This window comes from Typopeltis vanoorti, chromosome 7 (genome assembly GCF_054136105.1).
Source record: "Typopeltis vanoorti isolate ZY-2024b chromosome 7, IOZ_Tvanoo_1.0, whole genome shotgun sequence".
NCBI lineage: Eukaryota > Metazoa > Arthropoda > Arachnida > Uropygi > Thelyphonidae > Typopeltis > Typopeltis vanoorti.
The window spans coordinates 135,326,170-135,349,394 of record NC_143555.1 but is presented as its reverse complement, the minus strand read 5'-3'; positions in this window follow the sequence as shown (position 1 = coordinate 135,349,394).

Sequence of the window (23,225 nt, the reverse complement as noted above, 5' to 3'; positions counted from 1 at the left end):
GTAGATGGTTTATGTGGCTATTCTAGTTCATATCTGCATCGAAGTAAATTCCAAGGTATCGTATTGTTTCAACCTGATTGATTGTAGTGGTTTTACTGTTCTGTGTGTTTTTTTATGTTGGAGGGTTATATATTTGTTATCAACTGGTCGAGGCAGTGGATTTCTGAATATCATTAATTTTGTCTTTTCTGAGTTTAGGTGTATGGAGTTTTTCGTGCGCCAGTCTGTGATCAGATTTATGTCATGTTGCATATTTGTTTGGGCTATGCGTGCGTTATTCTGGATGGATATTATAGCTGTATCTCCTGTGTATTGGAAGATCTTCCCTTTGAGAGGTAGCTGATTAATATCGTGCGTATAAATATTAAATAGAGTTTGGGCGAGTACAGCTCCCTGTGGCCCTCCACAAGTTACTGGTAGCTCTCTACTTCAGTTTGACCGATACATGTTATATGCGTTCTATTTTGAAGGTATTTTTAAGCCACCTGTGCAGAGGCCCGTGTATTCCAACATCTCAGCTTTTTTAATAAGGTTTGTGTGAGTGTTTCAAATGCTTTAGTTAGATAAATAAAGACTACCATGACAATTTTGATTTTGTCTAAGGAGGTATTATTTACGTCTGTAAAGTCTTAAAAGAGAGATATTGTTCCCTTATATTTCTGAAAACGTATTGTGTTTTTGGGGATAATATGAAAGGTCTCTGTACATGCTGTGAGTTTGTTTAGTACGATCCGCTCGATAACTTGATTGATAATTGATAATGTTGCTACAGGTCTGTAATTGCTCATTTAATTTCTTTTTCCATGTTTGTATATGGATGTCATTATGGCAGTCTTTGGAATACTTGTTATCTGTCCTGTTTTAAATATTTTATTTATTAGTTTTAGTAGGATAGGGCCTAAGCTGGTTGCGTGTTGTTTGATATCCTCAGGTCTTAAACCATCAATTCCTGCGCCTTTGTTTGGTTTGATGTGATGTATTACAAACAGAAGTTCTGCTTCTTTTATGGTTGGGAACCATAATGTATGTTTTGATTGTGGAGGATCATGTTTTGTGATTAGCAGAATATTTTTATGCAGTTCTTGGATGGAGTCTGCAAAATATTGGTTAAAGTCATTTGTTAATTGTTGGATAGGTTTTGAGTCTTTCATGAAGCTGTGTTTTATAGTTTCAGAGGCGGTGGTATTGGGAGCACAATCTAGCATCCGTTGATAAGATGCCGGGTTTGTTTAATATTGTTTTGTGCAGAGGTTAATTTCTCTCTGTGTTTTGCATTTCTTATTTGTGTTGTAAGGCGATTCCTTGTTATCTTATATTCGATTTTTAAGGTTGCATTATTTGGATATCGCTTTAATTCTTTCCATAGTGCGTCTTTTCTGTATATCTCAAGGATTACGTTTTGTGATATCCAAGGATTCTGGGTTGTTCTTGAAGGAATTCTGTTTTTCTTTGATGTTGTTGTATAAGATATCTGCTGAATCTGATGCCATGTGTTCCCAGTCGGTTTTTCTTATTTCGTGGTTGAATACTTCTTCGTCTATTATTGTTTTGTGTTGCTTTTCTTGTGTGGGGAATTACATGGATATTGTCTTAATGTGCAGGTTTAGAGCCGTGAAGTAATGATTTGCTACTTTGTACTTTATGACTCATGCAGCGTAACTGTTTGGTATTGCTCGGATGTTTATATGATTTAGGCAGGAAGCAGTGATAACATTTCCGAATATTTCTTCTCTAGTACATGATGTTATTATTATTATTATTATTAAGAGAGATCTCCAGGGTGTTGAAGACTCATCCAGGGAGGCCACATACTACACACACCAGCTATCATACTAATGCTTGAATTCATTCACACTGATTGCACTCACAACATCCAATGGCAACTCATTCCAATCACACACCACCCTCTGAGAGAAAAATCTAGCCCTTACACCCTTCTTGGCAGCCTTCATTCTCAGCTTCCAAGGATGCCCCCTCGTCCTTTCCCCACCCTCCATAAATTAAAAAATTCCATCAATTGAAATCTTGTATGATCCTTTCAGAAGTTTGTAAGTCTCAATCATATCACCCCTCTTTCTCCTGTTTGCTAGTGACTGCAATCTACAAATTCTCAACCTGTCTTCATAATCAGTATTCCACAATCCCGATATCATTTTTAACACTCGCCTTTGTACTCTCTCCAATATATCAGAATTACAGAGACCAATCCTGCACACAACAATCCAAATGAGGCCTTATCAAGGCCTTGTAAAGAGGCAAAATAACATTCTTATCTTTACATGTGAACGTTCGTTTGAGCATTGGAATTATCTTTTGAGGTTGTATTTGCAATCTTTGCCACATGGCCCTTGAACTTCAACTTCCTATCTATTAACACTCCAAGATCCCTAGCCTCATCAGTTTCTTCTAGCCAAATCCCACCAATATAATACGACATTGGATAGGTAATCATGCCGAAGTGAATCACTTTACATTTGTTGACATTGAACTGACACCCATTTTCCCATGCCCATAATATTCCAGCTTACTCAAATCATTCTGTAAGGACTGCATATCAGCAGCATTCCTGATTACCCTACCTATCTTTACATTATCAGCAAATAGCTTCATGTCATTTGTCAAATCCTTCTCAATATCATTAATGTACAGGTTGAATACCAGTGGATCAAGCACTGATCCTTGTGGCACACCATTTGTTCCCTTAAACCTTCCAGACACTGATCTCCGGTATACCACTTTTTGATATTTGTCAGTCAGCCATCCTCTTATCCATGCTAATGTTGTATAACCCAAACCCATTTTCTCCAATTTATGCAGCAGTCTGTCATGTTGTATTCTGTCAGAAGCCTCAGCAAAATCCAAAAGTATCATGCTGTTCCATTCCCCTTGTCTAGTTCAATGGTAACATTATCATAGACTGAGAATAAGTTGCTAAAACATGACCTTCCCTTAGTAAACCCATGTTGTTCATTGCAAAGTAGAGATTCACTGTCAACCGATTTCTGAATGTGGGTCCTAATTAATTTTTCTAAAATCTTCACCACCAATCCTGAAATACTAATTGATCGTTAGTTTGATACATCGGTCTTTGCACCACCCTTATGGAATGGAACTACCATTCATTCCTTCCATTCCTGCAGCATCTTCCCTGTTCTGAGACTCATATTAAACATCCTGGTCAAAGGAATGATCAATTCAGCTGAACACTCTTTTAGCACACATGCTGATATTCCATCAGTCCCTATTGCTGAATTCTTATTCAGTTTGTGCAACAGCTCTAATACCTCATCCTCACACATCTGCGTTTCTTCATCTAGTGAAGAGGTAACAGGGAGCTCAATGTTGCGTTCACTAGGTTGATAGCTTTTAACAAAATGGGCACTCATTAACTGAACAACCTCTTGTGCAACAGTACCCATGGCTCCATCTGGATTTAGAAGAGTTATTCTTCCATATTCATTCTTTCTTTTACTTGCAGCATATCGACAGAATTCTTGTGGGTTGTTTTTAGCAACCAGAACCAGTTTCTTTTCGTAATCAGACTTTGCTTTCCGTCAACAATTGTGAGTATTCTAGCCTGCTGCTTATAACGTTCTTAACGTACGCCATGCTTATGCAAACGGTATTCCTTCCACATCGTCCTTTTCTTAAAAATCTCTTGCTCAATAAGATTACACATCCATTTGACTCCTACTCTATTTATTCTTCAAACTGTCTGGATACATTCTGATATCGCATTATTTAAATATTGCTTAAATGCTTCTCATACATTGTTCATATCCATTCCATCCAGCAACCGATCCCATTCCACTGAACTCAGTACACTCCTCAGTTGGTCATAATTTCCGGCTCTGTAGTTCAACATGTAACCTTTTCTGAATGTATCATTCATAAACTTAGTCACTTCCCAAGTGAGTACCACATGATCAATGTCACTAACTGGAGGCAGAATAGTTACTTCTTTAACTGAAATGCCCTCTGACATTATAATCAAATCTAGCACTCTTTGACCTCGAGTTCCTTCTGTCACATGCTGCTTGAGGAAGTTTTCCCGCAGCAGCTCAATAAATGCATTTTCATTCTTTTCATGATATTCTACTGCTATTCAATCAATATTTGTATAATTAAAGTCTCTCATTATGATTACTCTTTTCGCTCTCACCTTTTCTATTTGGGGATGCATTTCTTCATCACCAGCAACTGATACACCAGGTCTGTAACAACACCCCACTGTGTAATTTGTCTTATTAGATTCCATCTCACACCAGATGGCTTAAAACTCACTGCCCCGTGAAATATTGCTAGTAGTATTATTACATTCATAGCTTTCAACTGTAACAGGATTTAAGTCAACCAATATCATTATCAGCACGCCCCCTCCTCTCCAGTTAGTAGGTCGGATTCTGATAGCCAGGTCTCACTAATTCCTACAATCTGATGTCGGAACATATTGACTAAGGTAACAAACTTTATTCCTTTATTTCTGATACTCCTAGCTTCGTGTACAGACATAACTGTACATGATCTACCTGTAATCTACCTTCATGTTCTTTAGTATACCTTTGTTTTCAGTCTGCCTGACCCAATTGGTCAACTTGCAGATCTCTATTCTTTTCTAATGCTTTACACATGTAGACATCTTTGCACACATATGATTGGACCGAACCTGACGAACACAAACCCGAAATCGTTCTCACCGCATCAACATTCCCATGACAAATCCTATTCCCATCATTAACACAGTTATATATCAATTTCGCTCTTACACTCACATTTACATCATTCCTCCCTTTAAAATTTGGTTTCCCTCTGTGTTAAGTCTCATATCAGTTATTAGTTTTTCCAGACTCCTGATACCAAACGAATTCAGGTGTAGGCCATGCCTGTTATAAAAATCTAATCTTCACTCAGACTCACACAACACATCCAAAAACTCGCATCCATTCCTTCTACACAGCCTACGCATTGAATCGTTTGCCATCATAGCCATTCTTTTTGATTCGTTTTTGTCAAATTGAGGTAAAATACTAACGATTTTTACTTTCTCTCTCTTCACTCTCGCCTCTTACAGCACCCTTTCATATCCTCTGTCATACTGAACTTATCGTCAGTTAAATCGTTCGTACCTACTACAACTACGATTTTATTTACTTTTCTTTTCTGTTTTTGAATTACTTGAGTTATATTTCTAATTTTCGCTCCAGGAAAACTCGATGTTATAACTCAATCATCTACATCATGTTTTATTATAGAGTCACCATACCAAATAATTTCTTTCTTTTTATTAACAACGTCACTTACCTGATTTTCGTTATTTTTTGACTTACCTGTTTCCGTGCTTTGTTGTTTCTTATTTTCCTGTTCATTTTTCTTTTTCACCCTGTGCCAATTTAAATGTCTCTCAACTATTTGCAATTTCCGCGTTGTCTCTCTGATGATCGGTTTCAAATTTGCTATTTTGGCGGTTAATTCATTTTCGTTAACCTCTTACATGTGCACAATAACCAAGTTGGCAGGGCTAACCTTCTTGTTCTCGCCCTCGGTGCTTTCTTCAGCATTACTGTTCTTGCCCTTTTTTGGTGCCATATTAAACGTATAATAAATATTAATATATCTTAATAAAAATATGTGATAAAACACTAAATGCACTATAAAATACTAATCTCAACCCAATTATACTACAAACACCAAATGACTAAGGAAAAACACAATAAAAACAGACAAAAATCATCAATTTCACAGCGGCTCTAAATTCGCCGACCCAAACATTAAAATATCTTAATAAAAGTATATGATAAAATAATAAATGCACTAAAAAACAATAAAATCTACACTAGTATACTACAAAACACTAATTTTCTGAAGGAAAGCACAATAAAAACAGAAAAAAACATCAACTTTACAGGAGCACTAAATTTGCCAACCCAAATATTAAAATATCTTAATAAAAGTAGATAATAAAATACTAAATGCAAAATACTATACTACAAACTAATTTTGTAAAGAAAAACACAATAAAAACAGGCAAAAATCACCAACTTTAGAGGAGCACGAAATTTGCAGACCCAAATACGAAAATATCTTAATAAAAGTATATGATAAAATACTAAATGCACTATAAAACAGTAATCTCTACACTAGTATACTACATAACACTAATTTTCTAAAGGAAAACACAATACAACAGAAAAGAATCACCATCTTTACAGGAGCACTAAATTTGCCGACCGAAAATCCAAAATCTACACTAAAATCAACACTAGTATACTACAAAACACTAATTTTCTAAAGGAAAACACAATAAAATCAGACAAAAATCATCAACTTTACAGGAGCACTAAATTCGCCGACCCAAATATTAAAATCTCTTAATAAAAGTATATGATAAAATACTAAATGCACTATAAAACACTAAACTCTACACTAGTATACTACAAAACACCAATTTTCTAAAGAAAAACACAATAAAAATCAGACAAGAATCACCAAATTAACAGGAGCACTAAATTCGCAAACCGAAAATCTAAAATCTAACTAAAATCAACAATAGTATACTACAAAACACTATTTTTCTAAAGGAAAACATAAAGAAATCAGACAAAAATAATCAACTTTACAGGAGCACTAAATTTGCCGATCCAAATATTAAAATCCCGTAATGAAAGTATATGATAAAATACTAAATGCACTATAAAATACTAAAATCTACACAAGTGTACTAAAAAATACTAATTTTAACATTAAAATATCTTAATAAAATTATATATGATAAAATACTAACTGCACTATAAAACAATAAAATCTAAACTAGTACACTACAAAACACTAATTTTCTAAAGGAAAACACCCAAAAAACAGACAAAAATCATCAACTTTACAGGAGCACTAAATTTGCCAACCAAATATTAAAATATCTTAAAAAAAGTATATGATAAAATACTAAATGCATTAAAACACCAAACTCTCCACCAGTATACAACAAAACACCAATTTTCTAAAGGAAAACACAATAAAAAACACACAAGAATCAACACTAGTATACTACAAAACACTATTTTTCTAAAGGAAAACACAATAAAATCAGACAAAAATAATCAACTTTACAGGAGCACTAAATTCGCCAAACTAAATATTAAAATCCCTTAACGAAAGTATATGATAAAATACTAAATGCACTATAAAACACTAAAACCTACAGCAGTGTACTACAAAACACTAATTTTATAAGGAAAACAATAAAAACAGACAAGAATCACCAACTTTACAGGAGCAATAAATTCGTCCACCCAAATATTAAAATATCTTAATAACATTATATGATAAAATACTAAATCCACTATAAAACACTACAATCTACACTAATGTACTACAAAACACTAATTTTCTAAAGGAAAATACAATAAAAACAGACAAAAATCATCAACTTTACAGGAGGACTAAATTCGCTGACCCAAACATTAAAATATCTTAATAAAATTATATATGATAAAATACTAAATGCACTATAAAACAATAAAATCTAAACTAGTATACTAGAAAACACTAATTTTCTAAAGGAAAACACAATAAAAACAGAAAATAAACATCAACTTTACAGGCACAATAAATTTGCCAAACAAATATTAAAATATCTTAATAAAAGTATATGATAAAATACTAAATGCACTATAAAACACTAAATTCTAAACCAGTATACTACAAAACACCAATTTTCTAAAGGAAAACACAATAAAAAACACACAAGAATCACCAACTTTACAGGAGCACTAAATTCGCTAACCGGAAATCTAAAATCTACACTAAAATTAACACTAGTATACAACAAAAAAGACAATTTTTCTAAAAGAAAACAAGGAAATCAGACAAAAATAATCAACTTTACATGAGCACTAAATTTGCCGACTCAAATATTAAAATCCCTTAATGAAAGTACATTATATGATAAAATACTAAATGCACTATAAAACACTAATATCTACACTAGTGTAGATATTAGTGTTTTATAGTGCATAAAATACTAAACACTAATTTTCTAAAGGAAAACAATAAAATCAGACAAGAATCACCAATTTTACAGGAGAAATAAATTCGCCGACACAAACATTAAAATTTCTTAATAACAGTATATGATCAAATACCAAATGCACTATAAAACACTAAAATATATACTAGTGCACTACAAAACACTAAAATATACTCTAGTGCACTAAAAAGCACTAATTTTCTAAAGGAAAATACAATAAAAATAGACAAAAATCATCACCTTTACAGGAGCACTAAATTCGCCGACGCAAATATTAAAATATCTTAATAACAGTATATGATAAAATACTAAATGCACTATAATACACTAAAATCTACACTAGTGTATTACAAATCACTAATTTTCTAAAGAGAAACAATAAAAACAGGCAAAAATCATCAACTTTACACGAGGACAAAATTCGCTGACCCAAACATTAAAATATCTTAATACAATTATATATGATAAAATACTAAATGCACTATAAAACAATAAAATCTAAACTAGGATACTAGAAAATACTAATTTTCTAAAGGAAAACAAGAAAAACAGAAAAAATCATCAACTTTACAGGAGCACAAAATTTGCCAATCAAATATTAAAATATCTTAATGAAAGTTTATGATAAAATACTAAATGCACTATAAAACACTAAAATCTACACTAGTGCAATACAAAATACTAATTTTCTAAAGGAAAACAATAAAAATAAACAAGAATCACCAACTTTACAGGAGAACTAAATTCGTCCACTCAAATATTAAAATATCTTAATAACAGTATAAGATAAAATACTAAATGCATTAAAACACTAAACTCTCCACCAGTATACTACAAAACACCAATTTTCTAAAGGAAAACACAATAAAAATAGACAAAAATCATCACCTTTAGAGGAGCACTAAATTCGCCGACCCAAATATTAAAATCCCTTAATGAAAGTATATGATAAAATAGCAAAACACTGATTTTCTAAAGGAAAACAATAAAAACAGACAAGTATCACCAACTTTACAGGTGAAATAAATTCGTCCACCCAAATATTAAAATATCTTAATAACAGTATATGATAAAATACTAAATGCACTATAAAACACTAAAATCTACACTAGTGTACTACAAAACACTAATTTACTAAAGGAAAACACAATAAAAATAGAGAAAAATCATCAACTTTACAGGAGAACTAAATTTGCCGACCCAAACATTAAAATATCTCAATAAAAGTATATGATAAAATACTAAATGCGCAATAAAACAATACAATCTACACTATATACTACAAATCACTCATTTTCTAAAGGAGAACACAATAAAAACAGAAAAAAATCATCAACTTTAGAGGAGCACTATATTCTCCGTCCGAAATATTAAAATCTCTGAAAGAAAGTATATGGTAAAATACTAATTGCACTAAAAACAGTAAACTCTACACTCGTATACTACAAAGCACTAATTTTCTAAAGGAAAACACACAATACAATAGAGAAGAATCACCATCTTTACAGGAGCACTAAATTCGCCAACCGAAATCTAAAATCTACACGAAAATCAACACTAATATACTAAAAAACACTATTTTTCTAAAGGAAAACACAATGAAATCAGACAAAAATAATCAACTTTACAGGAGCACTAAATTCGTCGACCCAAATATTAAAATTCCTTAATGGAAGTATATGATAAAATACTAAATGCACTATAAAACACTAAACTCTGCACTAGTATACTACTAAACACCAATTTTCTGAAGGAAAACAGAATAAAAAACACACAAAAATCACCAACTTTACAGGAGCACTAAATTCGCCAACCGAAAATCTAAAATCTACATTAAAGTCAACACTAGTATACTACAAAACACTATTTTTCTAAAGGAAAACACAATGAAATCAGACAAAAATAATAAACTTTACAGGAGCACTAAATTCGCCGAACCAAATATTAAAATCTCTTATGGAAAGTGTATGATAAAATACTAAATGCACTATAAAACAGTAAACTCTACACTAGTATACTACAAAATACTAATTTTCTAAAGGAAAACACAATAAAAACAGATAAAAATCATCAACTTTACAGAAGCACAATATATTCGCCGACCCAAATATTAAAATCCCTTAATATAAGTATATGATAAAATACTAAATGCTCTAAAAAACACGAATATCTACACTAGTATATTACAAAACCCTAATTTTCTAAAGGAAAACAGTAAAAACAGACAAGAATCACCAACTTTACAGAAGCACTAAATTCGCCGAACGAAATATTAAAATATCTTATTAAAAATATATGATAAAATACTAAATGCACTATAAAATACTAAACTCTAAACTAGTATACTACAAAATACTAATTTTCTAAATAAAAACAAATAAAAACAGACAAGAATCACCAACTTTACAGAAGCACTAAATTCCCTGACCCAAATATTAAAATATCTTATTAAAAATATATGATAAAATACTAAGTACACTATAAAACACTAAAATCTCCCCTTGTATACTACAAACACTAATTTTCTAAGGAAAAATACAATACAAACAGACAAAAATCACCAACTTTACAGGAGCACTAAATTTGCCAACCAAATATTAAAATATCTTAATAAAAGTATATGATAAAATACTAAATGCATTAAAACACTAAACCCTCCTCCAGTATACTACAAAACACCAATTTTCTAAAGGAAAACACAATAAAAAACACACAAGAATCATGAACTTTACAGGATCACTAAATTCGCCAACCGGAAATCTAAAATCTACACTAAAATCAACACTAGTATACTACAAAACACTATTTTTCTAAAGGAAAACACAATAAAATCAGACAAAAATAATCAATTTTACAGGAGCACAAAATTCGCCGACTCAAATAATAAAATCCCTTAATGAAAGTATATGATAAAATACTAAATGCAGTATAAAACACTAAAATCTACACTAGTGTACTACAAAACACTAATTTACTAAAGGAAAACACAATAAAAATAGACAAAAATCATCAACGTTACAGGAGAACTAAATTCGCCGACACAAACATTAAAATATCTTAATAAAAGTATATGATAAAATACTAAATGCGCTATAAAACAATAAAATCTACACTATATACTACAAATCACTAATTTTCTAAAGGAGAACACAATAAAAACAGAAAAAAATCATCAACTTTAGAGGAGCACTATTAAAATCTCTTAAAGAAAATGTATGGTATAATACTAATTGCAATAAAAAACAGAAAAAAATCATCAACTTTACAGGAGCACTAAATTTGCTAACCCAAATATTAAAATATCTTAATAAAAGTGTATAATAAAATACTAAATGCAAAATACTATACTACAAAACACTACCTTTCTAAAGAAAAACACAATAAAAACAGACAAAAATCACCAACTTTACAGGAGCACTATATTTGCAGATCCAAATATTAAATATCTCAATAAAAGTATATGATAAAATACTAAATGCACTATAAAACAGTAAACTCTACACTCGTATACTACAAAGCACTAATTTTCTAAAGGAAAACACACAATACAATAGAGAAGAATCACCATCTTTACAGGAGCACTAAATTCGCCAACCGAAATCTAAAATCTACACGAAAATCAACACTAATATACTAAAAAACACTATTTTTCTAAAGGAAAACACAATGAAATCAGACAAAAATAATCAACTTTACAGGAGCACTAAATTCGACTCAAATATTAAAATTCCTTAATGAAAGTATATGATAAAATACTAAATGCACTATAAAACCCTAAACTCTACACTAGTATACTACAAAATACTAATTTTCTAAATAAAAACAGAATAAAAAAACACACAAGAATCACCAACTTTACAGGAGCACTAAATTTGCCAACCGAAAATCTAAAATCTACACTAAAATCAACACTAGTATACTACAAAACACTATTTTTCTAAAGGAAAACACAATGTATCAGACAAAAATAATCAACTTTACAGGAGCACTAAATTCGCCGACCCAAATATTAAAATCCCTTAATGAAGGTATCTGATGAAATACTAAATGCACTATAAAACACTAAAATCGACACTAGTGTACTACAAAACACTAATTTTCTAAAGGAAAACAATAAAAACAGACAAATATCACCAACTTTACAGGAGCAATAAATTCGTCCACCCAAATATTAAAATATCTTAATAACAGTATATCATAAAATACTACATGCACTATAAAACACTACACTCTACACTCATATACTATAAAACACTAATTTTCTAAAGGAAAACACAATAAAAACAGACAAAAATCATCAACTTTACAAGAGAACTAAATTCGTTGACCCAAACATTAAAATATCTTAATAAAAGTATATGGTAAAATACTAAATGCACTATAAACAATACAATGTACACTAGTATACTATAAAACACTAATATTCTAAAGGAAAACACAATAAAAACAGAAAAAATCATCAACTTTACAGGAGCACTAAATTCTCCGTCCCAAATATTAAAATCTCTTAAGGAAAGTGTATGATAAAATACTAAATGTACTATAGAACAGTAAACCCTACACTAGTATACTACGAAATACTAATTTTCTAAAGGAAAACACAATAAAAACAGATAAAAATCATCAACTTTACAGAAGCACTATATTCGCCGACCCAAATATTAAAATCCCTTAATATAAGTGTATGATAAAATACTAAATGCTCTAAAAAACACGAAAATCTACACTAGTATATTACAAAACACTAATTTTCTAAAGGAAAACAGTAAAAACAGACAAGAATCACCAACTTTACAGAAGCACTAAATTCGCCGAACGAAATATTAAAATATCTTATTAAAAATATATGATAAATACTACATGCACTATAAAATACTAAACTCTAAACTAGTATACTACAAAATACTAATTTTCTAAATAAAAACAAATAAAAACAGACAAGAATCACCAACTTTACAGAAGCACTAAATTCCCCGACCCAAATATTAAAATATCTTATTAAAAATATATGATAAAATACTAAATGCACTGCACTATAAAACACTAAAATCTCCCCTTGTATACTACAAACACTAATTTTCTAAGGAAAAATACAATACAAACAGACAAAAATCACCAACTTTACAGGAGCACTAAATTCGCCAAGCCCGATATTAAAATATCTTAATAAAATATATGATAAAATACTAATACACTATAAAATACTAAAATCTACACTAGTGTACTAAAAAACGCTAATATATTCTGAAGGAAAACACAATAAAACAGATAAAAATCATCAATTTTACAGGAGCACTAAATTCGCCGACCTGGGGGGGGGGGGGGGTGGGGGGGGGGGGGGGTGGGGGGGGGGGGGGGTGGGGGGGGGGGGGGGTGGGGGGGGGGGGGGGTGGGGGGGGGGGGGGGTGGGGGGGGGGGGGGGTGGGGGGGGGGGGGGGTGGGGGGGGGGGGGGGTGGGGGGGGGGGGGGGTGGGGGGGGGGGGGGGTGGGGGGGGGGGGGGGTGGGGGGGGGGGGGGGTGGGGGGGGGGGGGGGTGGGGGGGGGGGGGGGTGGGGGGGGGGGGGGGTGGGGGGGGGGGGGGGTGGGGGGGGGGGGGGGTGGGGGGGGGGGGGGGTGGGGGGGGGGGGGGGTGGGGGGGGGGGGGGGTGGGGGGGGGGGGGGGTGGGGGGGGGGGGGGGTGGGGGGGGGGGGGGGTGGGGGGGGGGGGGGGTGGGGGGGGGGGGGGGTGGGGGGGGGGGGGGGTGGGGGGGGGGGGGGGTGGGGGGGGGGGGGGGTGGGGGGGGGGGGGGGTGGGGGGGGGGGGGGGTGGGGGTTTTTTTTTTTTGTGTGTGTGGAGAGAATGTTTCCTGTATTTTTTACGATTGCTGATTAAAGTTGTTTGCCAACTGTGTGAGGGATTTGGGCTCGCAAACAAGGCTGTGTCTTATTGTTTCTGAGGCAGTGGTTTCGTGTGTGTAGTCCAGCATTTCATTGATCAAGAATTTCAATTATTTCAATATGAAATTTCGTTTCCATATTTTTACAATAGAATTGAACTTTATTTCATCTTTGATAGTTTAACCCCCCCCCTGTTGCATCACTATCACACACCCATAAACCGTTATGAAACATAGGTAGAGTTTTGATTTAATTCGCTATTTTTCTCTAGTAATTGTTCCACATAACTTTAATTTTTCGATACAGAAACTATGTGGTCATTATTATAAATTAGCAAATTATAAATAAGAAAATGTACATATTATTTCCTGATTATTATAAATCAGGAAATTATGTGATATTCGGTAAGACGCGAAATTAGTATTTAAAATCACTGTGATCCTGCAAATGCAATATCAGAATAAAGAAAGATGAAGAAACCAAACAAGAAATTTCTGCATTTAAAATATTCATGATATTGCTTGAGGTGCTCTAGTGTGCTGCCAACTGTTCATGTTCTATTGTTCTGTTTCTTAGTGGGGGTTAATAATCTCCATTAGCTTATTATTGGACAGAAAGGAATAATTAGTAAGTATACCCAAGACACAATTCAATTTTAAACCCAGCCACTGAGGAGTGCAAATCAGCCCATCTCGGTGCTGGTTCCAAGCACGGATAAATGGGGAGGTCTGGCGTCAGGGAGGGCATCCAGTCATAAAAAACATGCCAAAACCAGGGATAAAATATCGGATAACTGAGAAAGGACAATGGATAGGGTGTCCCCCGTAAGCGAGGCGCAGTTTCGTCGCCCGAGGAATGTGAGAAGTGGGCTTGGGCTACCGAACCAAGAACGGGTTCGGCTAAATAAGCGATTCCAATAGAAAGAGAGAGAGAGAGAGTGTGTGTGTGTGTGTAAAGTAAGAATCGGGTCGCTGAATGTGGGTGCGATGAATACGAAGAGCACGGAGATTGCAGACGTGATGAGAAGAAGGAAGCTGAAGATCTTGTGCGTGCAGGAGACAATGTGGAAGGGCAACAAGGCAAAGGAGCTGGCTGAAGGATATAAACTGTTTTACAGCGGAGTAAATGAGAATGGACTCTGCTGTAAAATAAGAATGGAAGAAATGGAGTTGGAATTATCATCGACAAAGAGCTGAAGGGAGGAGTTTGCGAGGTGTGCCGGAAGAACGATCGGATTATGAGTGTTAAGCTTGAGATTGGAGGAAGCGTGGCTACGGTAGTGTGTGGCTATGCTCCACAAGTAGGTTGTGATGAGGAGGAGAAAAAGGCATTCTGGAGAGAACTTGACCAAGTTGTAATGGGAATTCTTGATAGTGAGAGAGTGATCGTCGGAACAGACCTGAATGGGCATGTAGGAAGACGACAAAGTAGTGAAGAAAGTGTGCACGGTGGTTGGAGTAGTGGTGGTGAAAGAAATGAAGAAGGTAAAAGAATCGTAGAGCATGCTGTGGCCTTCGACCTGGCTATAGCTAACACGTGGTTTAAGAAGGGAGTTGGACACCTGATAATCTATAAGAGCGGGGATAGGGAGGTGAAAAACTGTCAAGTGATTAACGGAGAAAATGTAGCAGCACAGCACATGTTGGTTGTGGTAGACTGTGATATAAAAGGGAAAAGAAGAATAGACGGAAGTGGCGGGAAAATAGGAAAAGTGGTGAAAATTGTAAGCGGAAAGCCCAAGGAATAAGTTTAAAGAAAAGGTACTGAAATAAATGAAGTTACCAGAGGATGTGGAAGAATGGTGGGACATAAAAAGTCGGATTATTAGAAAAATTGGAGAAGAGGTGCTCGGTATAACATCAGGAAAGGTGTCGCCAGAGGATAAGGAGGCATGGTGGTGGAATGAGGAGGTGCAGTTGGCGATCAAGGAAAAGAAAGAGGCAAAGAAAAAATGGGACATGTCTGGAACTAGAGCCGGCAAGGAGGCATATAGATTAGTGAAGAAAAATGCAAAGAGAGCTGTGGCAAGGGCGAAGGCGAGGGCAGTTGACGAGGTTTATGAAGTACTGGAGAGAAACGGTGGTGAAGTTCAGTTGTTGAGAATAGCGAAAGCTACAGATAAGGCCTCTAAAGACATAACATCAGTCAAGCAGATAAAGGACGCCTCAGGGTTAGTACTACAAGAGGAGGACAAAATCAGAGAAAGATGGAAAGAATAATTCCGTAATTTGCTAAATGAGGAGAATCCAAGAGATAGATGTGAGGATGGAGAGGTAAATGAGGTATCGGTGCAGGACATCAGCAGAGAGGAAGTGTTTTGGGTACTGAGAAAAACGAAGAATGGAAAGGCTGTGGGGGGAGGACCAGATAACTGGGAAGTGTGGAGAAATCTGGACAGCGGGGACGCAGACATATTATGGGATCTGATGAAGAAAATAGTCCAACAGGAAAAGATACCAGAGGAATGGAGGAAAAGCATTCTCGTCCCAATCTACAAAGGAAAAGGAGATGTTGAGGATTGTGGTAACTATAGAGGGATCAAGCTGATGTCACGCACATTGAAGATATGGGAAAGAGTAATAGAAGGAAGGATATGGCGGGAATCGAAAATTAGTGAGGAGCAGTTTGGATTTATATCAGGAAGAGGGACAACGGATGCGATATTTGCGCTAAGGCGACTGATGGAGAAGTATAGGGAGATGCAAGTGGAGCTTCATATGGTGTTCATAGACCTGGAAGAGGTGTACGACAGAGTGGACGGGATGGAGGTATGGAGGTGTATGAGGAAGAAGGGGGTGTCAGAGAAGTACGTGAGGTTGGTGAAGGAGATGTATGAGGGAGCGACAGATCAGGTCTAGTGTTGGCATGACAGAGGGTTTTCCGATTGTCATCGGGCTCCTCAGGGATCAGCTCTGAGCCCCTACCTATTTGACTTGGTCATGAATGCACTAGTGGAGGACGTTAAGAGGGAGGTGCCATGGAGCATGATGTTTGCCGACGACATGGTTCTTTGCGAATCATTCCAAGAGAAGCTCGAAAAGACGCTGGAAGGGTGGGGAAAGGTATTGGAGGAGAGAGCCATGAGAATTAACTGGGTGAAGACCGAATATATATCAACGGGAAGTGCCGAGGATATGGTCATACTACTCCCGGGTGAAAGGCTAACTTCAGGGAAGAAATTCAAGTACCTTGGGTCGGTGGTCGAGAGGAATGGAGACCTGGATGAGGAAATACAGCACCGAATAAACATGCGGCTGGAGGAAGATGAGCGAGGTCCTGTGCGATAAGAGATTGAGTTATAAGATGAAAGGAAAGCTGTATAAGATGGCCGGCGATGCTTCATGGTGCGGAGACGTGGCCTATAACAAAGGCACAGGACAGGAAGATGGAGGTGGCAGAGATGCAGATGTTGATGTGGATGAGTGGTGTGACAAAGAAGGATAGGATAAGGAATGACTACATCCAGGACCGACTCTACCGACAGTGCAACGCGTGCATTTGCACGCGGCAGCAATTTTTTTTCGGGGGGTCCAAAATGAAAGTGAATAAAATGAAGATGTGGAATAAATAATAAAAATAATAATTTATTTATTTTTTATTTTATTTTTATTTTATTATTATTTTTTTTAAGTTTGAGAAAGAGTGATTATACATACAAATTTCTGCATTTGCTTATAAGGATTACTTGTAGATGAGTGAAGCAAGTTAATCCCACCTACTTCGAAGCTTGGATTAGCTTTTATGAAGAGAGTGGGATTTAGCCTTCACTATTTGTGTTGTTGCTACTGTTTATGTATGGAATGTAGGCATTGGATGCTAGTGTTTTGTGATGTGTATATTAGTTTTAATGGTTTCTTAACTTTGTTGGTATATTTTCCAGAGTTCGTTTTTTAATGTTCTGTAGTTATCTACGTGTTTTAACTTTCTTGGTAGGTTGTTGAGTTGCGTGGGTATCTGATGTGATCTCACAAAAGAACCTACCAAGAAAGTTAAAACACAACAGTTAAAAACACAACAGTAAAAGTTAAAACACAACAGAGACACATATCGTATTATACAATATGTGTCTCTGTTGTTTTGATAGGTGAAGTTGAAGTAATTCCTTGTTAATAATAATAATCAGCTGTGTTAGGATGCTACGGAATCTATGATTGAGAAATTCGCGCGCACACTCACACGCACACGCACGCATGCACACGCACGCACGCACAAACACACACGCGCACCCCCCTCCACACACACAATAAATTGGAATGTACTGATGCGACGCTGAACTGGAAGCCTGAGCGAATATATTGTGTTTCATTAAGTTTGTATGGTATTTTGGGTGTGGGTTTCTTGTTCATAGTATGTCCTTAGAGCTCTTTTCAGGCTATTGTAGTTTGTAAGGTTTCTGTGTTCAAAAGGTAATTTGTTTATCATGTCCGGGATGTAGAAATTTCACGTGGCCTTTCCGTAGTGATTATTGTATTTATATGTGATATAATTAGTAGTCTGAGGTCTTGTTATACGGTATGTATTTCTAACTGTCCTGTAGTTGGCATCGAAATAATGTTTTAGCAAGGCTGCATAGTGACATAAATGTTTTGCTGTCAGTATTTTGTGTTCTGCCATTGCAATGTTTATAAGGTGATGATTTTCTCTTTGTTCCCAAAAGGTCAGTTTTATCATTTTGTACTGTAGCGACATTAATCTATTTAATTTGCACAGAAAGCATACGTTGTTATAGCGTATCTTAGTATATTTTGGCATAGTGCTTTGTATATTAGTGTTTTAGGCGTATGGGAACTATGTCTTTTAATCTGTAGAGTTTGCCACATATTGTTCGGAGTTTGTTGTGTAGATGTTTTATATGGCTATTCCAGTTCATATCTGCATCGAGGTAAATTCCAAGGTATCGTATTGTTTCAACCTGAGTGATTGTAGTGGTTTTGCTGTTCTGTGTGTTATTTGTGTTGGAAAGTGAATGTTGGATGGTTATATATTTGTTATCAACCGGTCGAGTCAGTGGATTTCTGAATATCATTAATTTTGTCTTCTAAGTTTAGGTGTATGGAGTTTTTCGTGAGCCAGTCTATGATCAGATTTATGTCATGTTGCATATTTGTTTGGGCTATGCTTGCGTTATTATGGATGGATATTATTGCTGTATCGTCTGCGTATTGGAATATCTTGCCTTTGAGTGGTAATTGAGTAATATCGTGCGGGTAAATGTTGAATAGAGTTGGGAAGAGTACAGCTCCCTGTGGCACCCCACAGGTTACTGGTAGATCTCTGCTTCGGTTTGATCCGATACGTGTGATATGCTTTCTATTTTGGAGGTAGTTTGTAAACCACCTGTGAAGAGGCCCGTCTATTCCAACATGCCTCAGCTTTTCTAACAAGGTTTGATGTGTGAGTGTATCGAATGCTTTGGTGAGATCTATAAAGACTACTATGGCTATTTTGTTTATGTCTAAGGCGGTTTTAATTACATCTGTAAAGTCTTCCAAGAGAGATGTTGTTCCCTTATTTTTCTGAAAACCATATTGTGTTTTGGGGATAATATGAAAGATCTCAGTGTATGCTGTGAGTTTCTTCAGTATGATCCGCTCCATAATTTGATTGATAATTGGTAATGTTGCTATGGGTCTGTAATTGCTGATTAAATTTCTTTTTCCTTGTTTGTATATGGGTGTAATTATGGCGGTCTTTAGCATACTTGGTATCTGTCCTGTTTTAAATATTTTATTTATTAGTTTTAGTAGGATAGGACTTAAACTAGTTGTATGTTGCTTTATATCTTTAGGTCTGATACCATCTATTCCTGGGCCTTTGTTTGGTTAGATTTGATGTATTGCTGAGAGAAGTTCTGCTTCTTTTATGGTTGGGAACCATAATGTCTGTTTTGATCGCGGTCCAATGGAGGGTCTCGTTTTGTGATTGGAGGAATATTTCTGTGAAGTTGTTGGATGGAGTCTGCAAAGTATTGGTTAAAGTCATTTGCTAGTTGTTGGATTGGTTTTTCGTCTTTCATGAAGCTGTGTTTTATGGTTTCGGAGGCAGTGGTGTTGGGAACAGAATCTAGCATCTCATTAATCAGATGCCAGGTTTGTTTCATGTTGTTTTGTGCGGAGGATAGTTTGTCTCTGTAGTAGCTTCTTTTTGCATTTCTGATTTGTGTTGTAAGGCGATTCCTTGTTATCTTATATTCAGTTTTTATGGTTGTGTTATTTGGATATCGCTTTAATTCTTTCTATAAAGCGTCCTTTCTGTGTATTTCTAGGATTAAGTTTTGTGTTATCCAAGGATTTTGTGTTGTTTTTGATCGAATTCGGACTTTGTAGCTTTCTTATATATTTCCTCCAGTGTGAGTTTAATGTTGTTGTATAAGATATCTGCTGAATCTGATGCCAGGTGTTCCCAGTCTGTTTTTCTTATTTCGTGGTTGACTATTTCTTCGTCTATTATTGTTTTCTGTTGTTTTTCTTCTGTGGGACATTGTATGGGTGTTGTCTTGGTGTGGAGGTTTAGAGCGGTGAAGTAATGGTCTGCTACTTTGCACTTTATGATGATGCAATGTAACTATTTGGTGATGCTCGGACGTTTATATGGTCTAGACAGGAGGCAGTGATAATATTTCCGAATATTTCTTCTCTAGTACATGATGTTATTGTTGATATTAGATTGTAAATGGATAGTTTGTCTAGGTATTGTACAGTGTTGTTCTGGTTTTCATTTGCAATATTTATGTTTATGTTGTCAATTATCATTAGCTGTTCGGTTGAGCATATTTCTTGACTTGAATGCCAGTAATTGAGTTCGTGTAAGAATTTTGTCATGTTTAGGTTTGGTGGCCTGTAAATAGCATTTAGTATTATGGGATGCTGTGTATTCGTGGTATTAATGATTTCGAGGCAGAGGGTTTCAGCATGCTCAAACTGATAGGCCATTTCTTTTGCTATTAATTTTTGTTTCATAAATATTAGTATTCCACCCCTCTTCTTGTTTGGCGGAATGATCTATGTTGTTGGAAGCCTGGAATTTGGAAGCAGTCGCTTCGTCTTTAGTTATGGATACTTCTGTAAGAATCAATATATCAATAATATCAGTGTAATTCCTCAGATAAGCCTGTAATAATAACCAATGTTTTCGGATGCTTCTGATGTTAATATGCAAGATTGAGAGACCTCTCGCTTGTACTGTGTTTTGTTTCCATGCATCAAGAGATTTGAAAGTACAATTACTGATGTATTCTGGTGTAATTACATCTATCTGATGGTTCACATTCATTTTTGTTGTGTTGAGATCTTCTTATTGAACTAAGTTATAGTCTTTTGTTTCACTCTGGCAACCTGTCTATATCTTCCGAGCTTTTTATTTGTATAGACTTTGAAGTCTGTGACTTTCTCGAGAATATTTTGCCGTCTTTGATCCATAAAAATTGATACTTTTTTTCTGTTTTTTCATTTCTTGCTTGGTACAAAAGATTCTGATTGAAAGGTGTTAAATATTCAGATAGAAAGATTGGCGTATTGTCTTGCGATGCATTTAAATCCTTGACTACTGTTTTTTTCAGTCTGCTGGCTTTTATGAGATTGTCTCTTGTAGCCTTGCTTGTCAGACGAACTATGACTGGTGCCGGTCGTGGCGAACCTTGTTTTCTGTTCTTCCTGGGAAACCGATTTATGGTCTGAATATCATTATGCTGTAAGGGGATGTCAATTGCTTGGCCTAACTTTAGAACTACGTCTCTGAGATTTTCTGTGGATTCGGTTTCTGGAAGACCGTTTATGACAAGCTCTTCTTTATGTTGTTGTTGGTTTAAAACTTCGTATTGTTGTTTCAGGGAATTAAATTATTGACAGAGTTCCGATGCGTCTTTTATCAATTTGTGCTGCCTCTCAGTTAATGCGTTAATGCTGGTTTGAATGTCTTTTACCGTTTGTAAGACTTCTTCGACTTTTGAATTATTAAATTTAACAAACACTTCATATTCGCTAATTTTTTTTGTTATTACTTTATTCTGTTTATCAAATAGTTTTTGGACAAGATCTACCAAATTGGCTTTTATATTTTCTAAACCTTTTTCTAGTAATAAATTAACTGAACTCAAATTATAAGACTCACCGGTGTTTTGTTGTCTGTTCAGTTCATCGTCCGATTCTGCCTCCGGCGTAATCAGTTGCGTCGTGGGTGGTGGCGTTTCTTTGTTCTCTCTACAGTTTAGGCACTTCCATTCTTCTCGTTTGGCATTGGATTTGCGTTGCCAGGTTGTTTCAGAAAGTCCGGAACATGTAAAGTGAAGATTCCTGTGGCATTTCCTGCAGGTTATGTAACATCCGTCGGACGGCAATTCCTTCTGACACTTATTGCACTTCATGACTCTCCTTTCTTCCTCTGGACAGCTGCAAAAATGGCGACGTCCTTTGTTCTGCACTCGTTAGCAAACGCGGTGTACGCTTCAATTTTTTTAGCATACTCAGATTTTGGATTCCACTTGGCCGATTTCGATGAATTATATGTCACTGTCTTCAGCGTGACAAGTAGAGTTTCTTTATGGCACTTTTAAATTAAAAACAGGAGTTAGAACCACATTAAAACTATAAAAACGGGACGAGCGATACGACCATGCAACCGTTCGTGTGCTATTGCGTAAGATCGCAGTTTTTATAATAAGTTGACTAATGACTTATTATGCCCATGATGCTGTTTCGATTTCCGACAATCCGTCGACCAATGATACTCCCGTAATGCTCTTCGGTAATCGAAGCTATGGGAGTCATTCTTCGCATACTCTCTTTCCCTCTCGCCTCTCCTCTCTATTCCTTGCATATGCAACAACGGAGTCTGCAATAAAACTGCATTTAAAAGTTCATTATGCGATATTATATTTCCATCTTGTACTTGTTAACTTACTATGAATTGAATTTCCCACTGTTAGCTGGTGTTAAATTCTGAATGAGAAGAATTACAATATAATTATAATATAATAGTATCTCATTCAGGGTTTAACATAATCTGCCATTCCAAAGGCCAGTTTTGTTCATCAGAATAAATGTTGAACTATTACCTACTCTTGTGAGTCACTATTTTGTATAATATATTGTAATATATTTGTAAAAACTTGTAGTTGTTAGTGGTATTAATCATGCTAATTCTTAGTGTTGGGTATGCATACATTGTGAACTAAACACGGGAACTTGGAACTTAATCCGATTATATGAATTACTGCCTAAGACAAAACACGTGTACTAGAAAACGCGTCATATACGAAGTAATTGAAATTTTCAATAGAGTCCTTCTCTTAGAGTAACGGCCGTCGATACTGTAATCGACGGCTGTT